Below are 9,096 nucleotides of genomic sequence, written 5' to 3' on the forward strand. Positions count from 1 at the left end.
AACTATCTTGTGATGGTGCAATCCTCGCCCTGCTGCTGCAAAGATGATCTGCTCTGAAATACTCCTGGCGTGACCAGGCGGAGAGCGCTGACATTTCTTTGTAAACAGGAAGGGCACAGATCAGACTGAGGCAGACCACAGCCCCAGTGTCAGCAGCCGTGACAGTTCCCAGTGTTGAACTAGCCACTCAAGTTGTGTGCAGACGCAAGGGTCCAGTCTACCACTGCCACCACCAGACAATGAGCCAGAACTGTTTAACTGCTGCGGGGCTCCGTCAATCCCCCTACTATTACATCAAAAGCCACACACTGTGCCCAGAAAAGACCAACTAGTATTTCCATATTATTGACCTTCCATTGGACCTTTTTGATCTTGTTGTGAAAAATTCCACTTGGTGATTTCTCATGTCTCTTTAATGTTACTACAGTTATCACAGCAGTGTATGTGAGTGTGTGAATTTGGGGGCATTCACACCAGGATTTTGCATCTAATTTAGTTGGGTTTGCTTTGACACTGCACTTTTCTCAAGCAGACCAAACTGTCCGGACAACGTCATGCAGTTATAACAACTGCTCGCTAGAGGGCAATATTCCCCAAAATGATCTCTAACCAGCAAAAAAGACAAAGAAAATCTGGCTCATCAATTGGCCAAAAACAGCTTGTTAAGTAAATAATGGAGCAACTTAAAGTTCATGCAGTTTGGTCTCTTTCTCTAAACACCTGCTTCACCACCTCTGTCTCTAGATCTCCATGCCCTCTTTAATGGGCAACTTAACATAATTTTAGCTGTTTATATGACAATAGAATTCCACCTCCTGTGAAATCCTCAGCAGACGTTTCTGTCCTGTCTGGATACAGGTGGTAGAAGTGACGGAGTGATAACTATTAAGAGCTTCTTCTTCTTCTTCTTCTTCTTCTTCTTCTTCTTCACCACTGATGATACCAGCTAGATATCAAACTGGTCTCTATGTTAAGGAGCTAACCAACAATAACAACTCAACATCATGTTAAGATTTTTAACTTTAGAGAGCTAGCAAGTCTTTTATTTTTAAAACAGGGAGCATCTACTTTACCAATAACAACCAAGTTTTTGCTGTTAACTGGATGGAGTTAGTGACTGCTACTTTCTTTCATCCTTTAAAAATACTACCCATATATCCATTTAGATCAGAGGTCCCCAACCCTGGTCCTCAAGGCCTACTATCCTGCAGGTCTTAGATGTCTCCCTGCTGCAAAATATTTGATTCAAATGAAACAGATCTCTGACAAGCTCTGCACAAGTCTGCTAATGAGCCATTAATTTGAACCAGGTGTGTTGCAGCAGGGAGACATCTAAGAACCACAGGACAGTGGGCCTTGAGGACCAGGGTTTGGGACTTCTGATTTAGATCATAGATTCAGGGCGTTACCTGCAGGCGCTGCAGTCGAACGGTGGGAATGAAAACATGGAGCAGTGATAAACAGACTGGATTTGGCTGCTGGGATTTCACATGGGAATCAGCTCAAACTGTCACTAACACTCCAAACATTAAAGCAAATAATGAAATAAAAAATTTATAGTTTTTTAGGGGGAGTTTAAGAACACTTTAGGGTGGCCCAGGACCACTAAAATAGGCCAAATGACGCCCATGTATGTGGCCCTGATACAGTCTTGCCCACTCTCTGGACACCCCATGCATAAAAGTCTTGTTCCACCACTGCTAATAAGCAACAAGATGCATTGACAAAGGTTTTTGTCTGTTGAGTATAGGAAGGTGTCAGATATTAATCTGACCGTTACACAACTGTAAGCTTCATGCTTCATGCTGTATTACCTTTACACAGGTTATGTTTTCGGCAGAGTACGTTTGTCTTTCTGTCTGTTAGCAACATAACTCAAAAGTAATGGACAGATTTTAATGACATTTTTAGGAGATCTTTAAAAGTGGAAGGAATAAGTGATTAGATTTAGGGGGTGACTCCAGAATTTTCTTTTAACCTTCCACCAGAGATGGTCATTTTGACACCCTGCTGATGCAGCATTCAAAAAGAAAAATGATAAAGAGGGCGTTTAACAGTGGCAATTTTTTTCCCCTTCAAATCTTTCTTATCTTTTAGAAGTAGACAAAGCTTCAGTGAATAGATAATTGATTAGTATGTGGGATTATTTTGGGCTTGTATTTCAAATAAAAAAATGTCTTAAATGCTTACTAGTTTACAATATTCACTTATCTGCTAATATATTACACTTTTTTATGTATTTATATTTTTTTATTAATTATTTGAAGGAGAATTAGAAAAATAGCATCATATGATGCTAAAGCAAGGAAACAGAGCACTACATTAAAGTTTCTAACTCAACAGATATTGCCAAGAATCATTGGAAAGAGAAAATACAAGAAGACATCATGGTACTAGGTGAGTTATTGGATTTTTCTCAGTTACCCCTATGGCATGGTGGAGGTCTGTGCTCTCTGAGTGCTTCTAGTGTTACATTTTAAACACCAGGCAGAGGCTAAACTACAAAATCACAACAAATAGAAATGCATCAATGTGCAGGATTTTGATTGACAGAGGTGGCATGAAATGGGACTTTTCAGCCCCTCATTATATAAGACTGTCAGTTATGGTTAGGTTTGCTGTTAATTTTGCTTATGCAGACATGTAGGTGTTCAGCTAGGGGCTTAATTTGAATGCTCTCCCCCACACTGTTGTTTTCTGCTGTTTATTTTCCAATTCCCATTTTTACAGATAACTAAAGATGACACGTTTAGAGACCTGCTTAATTCATTTAAGTCAAACATTTACTGGCACTGTCAGTAAATATGGGAGTTTAGAAGATTGGATTTTGGATTTTTGCAAGTGTCCATATGTGTTTATAAATACATGCAACTGATTCACAGGTTGCCCCCCAGACTGTTTAACTGCTCCTAGCCAACTGGGTTGCTTGAATAATAGTTCTAATTAACCTCAAGAACCAGTAAGACCAAAAGGCCATTAGCTTTTTGTGTGATACTGTTACCGGACTGTAAAATCTGGAGACAGGAAGCTGATTCTAGCAGGGTGGGGTAAATGATGCCCCATTTTTATCATCTCATCTAAATAGAGACTCTAGTCCCTCTGCATTTGAGGGTTTTTGATCTCAGAATAACAGGAGGAAAAAAGGGGGAGAAAAGAGGTTGGGGGTAGTACTGGGATCATTCCACCAGTAAGTAGTTGACGAGCAAGAGTAAGTTGAAAGAGCTGCAAAGGAGGTCACTTAGTCGGCAACCACATCATTCCCAGTGGGATTCTGAGCATCAGCTGTGATGCACACAAACACACACATTCTCTCTCTCTCTCTCTCTCTCTCTCTCTCTCTCTCTCTCTCTCTCTCTCTCTCTCTCTCTCTCTCTCTCTCTCGCTCTCTCTCACTCTCTCTCTCACACACACCCACACACACACTGTAATTGCTCAGGCATGCTAATGGTACCATGATCGAGTTCTGTTTTCTTCTTCCTGTCAGAGAGTTGTGAGTTATTGGCTTGTTTGTTATCTCTGTCCGGAAAAGATTTGGAAACACTCAGCGATGCACAAAATTCATTGCTACAAAACCAAAAAGCATCAAAAAATCTACATTCGCAAAGACAATTTCAGCATTTTTATATTATTTTTTACATGTCAGTAAGAAATCCTTAGAACAAGTGATGTTGAAGAGCCAGCTCTTTCAAAGCTACAATTTAATTTCTTTGTTTTCTTCCTTTAAATTGGCAGTGAGTGTAATGCATATCAAATTTCTTGAGTAAATTAACAAATTTATTCCACTTTTTGCCATGTATCAACAAAAACCCCATTGTTTGTTCAACTCACACATTTTGGACCATGGCATGCCCATCAGAAAGTACACACCCAAATACACTGTTAGATGTTATTTCACTACATCTTGTTGTTTTGCATGTGTGCATAAAATTTTAGATATTATAGAGCATCATTAGTTTCATAATGGTTAAAAATGTGTATTACAGGATTTAAAAATATGTAAACCAACTTGTGAGTAACTTTAGTTATATGCAAATGTGTGTTCAAATCTGCACAAATAAAGCAATTACATATGCACACATTATAAATTCATCAAACAACAACACTGCACATTCAGCTTTTTACCCTCAACCTCACAGATGTGGTCATTTCCATGTTCAGAAAGCTTCCTGTGCAAACAAATGGTTAAATGTGCATTCATACATTTCCTGATGTGCATGGATCACATTACATTTACAAACACGACAACTTGTGAAGTGTTCAGATTCATTTTACAGCATTAGACTCCTCACAGTTCCACAAATACATGATGCGTTTAAGTGCTAGTGGAAAAGCCGGGTCACTCGGATTTAAATCAGATTCCAGTGTCAATTTCCTTTTAAAGTTATTTCAGTATGTGAATAATGCTTTCTATGACAAAACAGTTATAGATTATAAAAACACCCATAGATAAAATAGACAGTTTCTCGCTATAATAATCCCTCATAATAAAACATACAATTTCAGACAAATTGATACAAAAAATAACCATTTAAATGTTTGTTTTGAATGAGTAATTTCATAGTTAAACCCATGAGATGAAAATTTTAAAAAGGAGATTTTAATAAAATGTATATAATATTTTAAAGTATAATAATACAGGAAATTTTCCCAATCTGTGTTTCTTAGACCCAATCACTTCAGACCCATTAAATCACATGTTCTGACTCTGTTGTCACTGGACAATTTTTGGCCTCAAACTTTCTCAATATTAAAAGTCTGAAACACAGTTAGCCTACAACACAGTATTGAACTTCTGTTTCCTGAAACCCAAATCAGCAGCTCAGTTTTGTGAGATCCGTAATCTTTTTTGACCTCAAAGCGCTTCAGGATGCAGTGTGTAACAAAATCTAAGTTCAAGGACAGAAAAAGGAATTATATATCATTAAAAACTATTTAATTAGTATCTAATCACTTTACTAAAATAAATGTTATGTTTTCATTCTCTAAGACTAAAACTTTTTTTTTCTTGCCGTGGGTCCACATTCATCAAAGCTGCCATATTTGTGCCACCATTTGTATTACGGTGTCTCTGTGTGTGAAGTTAGAGTGGTCTGAGCTTAAAAACTGCCATATGGGCTTTGTTTGGTAGGTTCTTGACCACCGGTTGGGATAAGTAAAACCAAAATTATATACCAATAGTGCAGTCATTGCTGCCATCTGACACCACCGGATCCACTCGCAAGAAAACAGACGTTTATGTCTGAAAGAATAATGGCCACTGTCAATTTACTTTAAGAGGCAACTATTTAAAATAGAACAAAATCTCAAAATCCTATTTTTTAAAAACCCATGTGGAAAAGTTTTCCAGCTTCACTTTTGCTGATAGAGCCTTAATGTCCCCCTTTAAGTAGTACAGTATCTGCTTCCATTTAGTGAGGGGCTGCCTGATCTTCAAATTTTTTTCAACATTCATGCTCTTTTTGGGATGCAAAATAAATTAAATCAGAGCTCAGATCATAGTTTGTGATTTCCTCCTTTTTTGTTCCTCATGTTTCATGTTCTTTTTTGCCATGTACATATAATCTTTGTTCATTTAGCTGTTGGCTTAGATAATGCAACATGTGTCATTTAAATACCTGAAGAGGACCAATGGTGACTTTAAATGAACAGTATGGAAGTAAGTATGTAAACCCAGAGAGTATAAAGTACCAATATTTTTTCCATTAATGTTGCATTTCAGTTATATTGATGAAGTCCTCTGGGACGTATCAGCTGCTGTAATATTTAATGGGAAAAGCAGAAGCTGTGTCATTTTACTCATTCATTACAGTGCTGAAATCTTTTAGAGACAAGAAGGTTCGTGAGCAAATATAGAAATGTCTGCAGCTTTTCCAGCAAACGCCCTGATAAAATCCTTTTAAAAGTTGTAGGATAACTTAGTAAATTTAGCTTCTGTTATTCCACAGTATTTACTGCAAGTGTGTACTGGGAAGAGATGATGCTTTATACTGTTTTTTAATGAGTTATAGCTTCTTTCCTGTTTCTTATATTGAATTTCTTAAAATGTGTATCTTATTAATACACACAAACACTCAAAGCTTCACCCTTCATTTTCAATATGATATAAATATATGATAGCCATCTCTATTGTACATCATAATGTCTGTCCTCAAAAATTGCGCGTACATGCATGCAGGCTGATGTGGACTGTAGTTATGTTCAAGAAATATCTGACCTCTATTTTTTCTTCTTTCTTTTTTAGCTTGTCCTTTCCAGCATCATAGCATGCAGAATGATGGTCTGGCTGCTCCTAAAAGAAAAGAAGAAGAAAAATAAGATGTAATTGTAATATTGAATGACTATATTTCAGTTCTTTTTTTTTTTTTTTAATGTCCTGTCCAGCATCATAGAAAGCAAAATGATAATCTGGTTGCTGTATTGTGCTGAACAAATTTGCCAAGGGGAGGCCTATGGGTAAGGCTCCTCTTGATAATCTTTGTAATCTTGCTGGACCTGACCTGGGGGGACAGAAAAAGATGGAAAATAGTAAAAAGAAGCAAAAAGGAAAGAAGAAAGCAGACAAAAACATCACAGACAGAAGGCAACGACACCTGTACATGAACACACCTGAAAATTTCCTACAACTTTTACAAAAAAAAACAGAGCTGCTAGTCATTAAGAGTTTTTAAATAATAACCAAATCAAAAAGACATGTCATGAAAGTAACATAACAGCGACCAGATATTAACTCAGGAAAGAAAAAAAAAGAAGAAGAAGAATATATATAAACCCACTGGTCAACTCAGTGACTGTGTCAGCATGCAGAGCATGAGGAATAAGGAGTGGTCAGTGATGAAAGAGTGGTGAGTGAGATCGTGCAAATGCGACCACGCCTGGTCAGAGGCAGCCCAGGGCAGCCCAGAGACCCGGGCCCTCAGCAGCAGCCCGGAGCACTAACCCAAGCTACCCCACCCCAAAGAAGACTCCAGCCCCACCCGAAGGGCTGCAGAGGAGAGCCCCAGCAAAAGCCCCCCACGGTCTTGAGGCACAGGTCTCAGTGGGCCAAGATCGGCAGCCGCCGGCCCAGCCAGGCCACCCAGGGCAGCCCAGTGAATGGCCAAGGGCCCCAGGAGCCCAGAGGCGGCCCCCCCACCCCCAAAGTCAGAGGGCCTGCACCATGCCCAGGTGAACTAGGCCTCCAGACAACCACCAGGCGTAGGCCCACACACACCCCAATGTTCCAGCCACACACCCTGGGAACCAGGGCGTCATTGACCCCCTCCCCCCACCCTCCACCTACTCCAATCTCCACCCCATATAGCCCCACACTCACACCCTCCCCTGTGCCGTACCCACAAGCACTCACTATCACACAGTCATCTCACACATAACCCACCCACCATGCCCCGTGGGGGACACCTCAGGCAGACCAGAGGACTATATTTCAGTTCTAACCATAAGTCTTTTTTAACTCTAACCTAACCATGTTCCCTGACAGCAACCGAGAAATGTCAGCTCCTAACATGCTGTCATGATTTGTAACCACGTATCACAGCCCCACCACCACTTGTTCTTTTTGGTTGTTTTGCAGTTGCTGTAAGGTAATTAGTGGCACGAGCTCCACCTGGGCCTGATGTGCTCTGTCCATAGATCCTCACCAACCTGGAGTCAGCGGCTCGCACCATTTACTGCCGGCGCGACCAAGCGGTTAACTAGGTGGACAGAGTTTTCACTCCATTTAAAACAGGCGATCAGCTGTTTAAAAGAAAAAAAAAAAAAAAAAAAAACTTTAAATCATTCTGTTGGAACAAACCAATCAGAGTAGATTTGCTAATACATTTAAAAATGTTCAAAATTGGTACCTAGATAATGTTTATGTGTGGCCTTCATTTAAGTTCATACACTATTGTGCAATAAAATCATTCCTGAAACTTCTGCTTTTTTTGTGGTTCTGTTTAATTGCTCTAAGCAAGGTGTGTCCTAATCAAACTCATTTATACTGGATTGTCCTTAGTGGGTAAGAGTCCTCTAATACACACTGTTGCACTTTGCAAATGGTTAGCAACTGAAAAGTGTTAGTTGACCTCCAAATATTGAACAAACTACAACTGCCTGAAACAAATGAGTGCAAAATTATGATTTTGTTATCAACTTTTTATTTATTTATTTATTTTTTATTATTAGCTTAACTCTGAAAGATTCATGTTTCCTTTGTTTGGTAAAGCCTCTTCACAATGAATGCTTTCCTCTCCATTTAAGTGGCAAACTCCTCCTCCCCCTCTTGTCATCGCTTCTCTCTGGTTAGGCTGGGCCAGGGGTCTGCAACCTTTACATCTCTAAGAGCCATTTTTCCCTCAGCCCAGCTAAATTAAGCTCATTTAGAGCTGCATTTGTTACAATATCGTTTGAAAAAAAGGGCAACTTATAATTTGTTGATAGGAAATTTGTAGGAAATTTGTTGTCAGTTTAGAAGAACCACATAAAGAAACTTTAAAAAAAAATCCTGGATCCAGACAGTGATCACCCCAAAAATCTAATCACTTGTGCCTTAGAGCATAACCTCCGCCTTAACTTGAATAAAGTGACAAAATACATTTCTCTATCTGTGGGTTCTTTTCTTTTTCTTTCTTTTCCCCATCTCTGTAGAATTCCATCAACTTTCCTAAGACCTCTTAACCAAGACCAAAACACACTGATCATAACACCTTCCCGACCATATAATGGCACAGCTGGCTTTGATGTTAGCTGGCTTTGCAGTGTCAAATTTAACATTATTATTTGCAGTAAGCTGGGCATTGGTCGTGTATCAGATTGCAAAAGACACAGAACATGACACTAAGAGTTGTTGTTGTTGAGAGCTCACGGTACAGATATTAGTTGGATGCAGAATTGGCCGTTGATAGGGGGTGCATCACTGAGAAAATCTGCCAAAGTGTTGCAGTTGCTCTTTAAGCACCACCAAAATGAATATCATGTCATGAAATTTATTGGTTAATTCAACAAAACCTTGCTGGGTCTGTGGCCTCCTCACCTAAATCATTTTTTGACAATTATATTTAATACAAAACTTTAATGCTGATTAATACATCCTGTAGACAGCTTTATAAACAAATAATA

The sequence above is a fragment of the Melanotaenia boesemani genome, chromosome 10 (genome assembly GCF_017639745.1).
Source record: "Melanotaenia boesemani isolate fMelBoe1 chromosome 10, fMelBoe1.pri, whole genome shotgun sequence".
NCBI lineage: Eukaryota > Metazoa > Chordata > Actinopteri > Atheriniformes > Melanotaeniidae > Melanotaenia > Melanotaenia boesemani.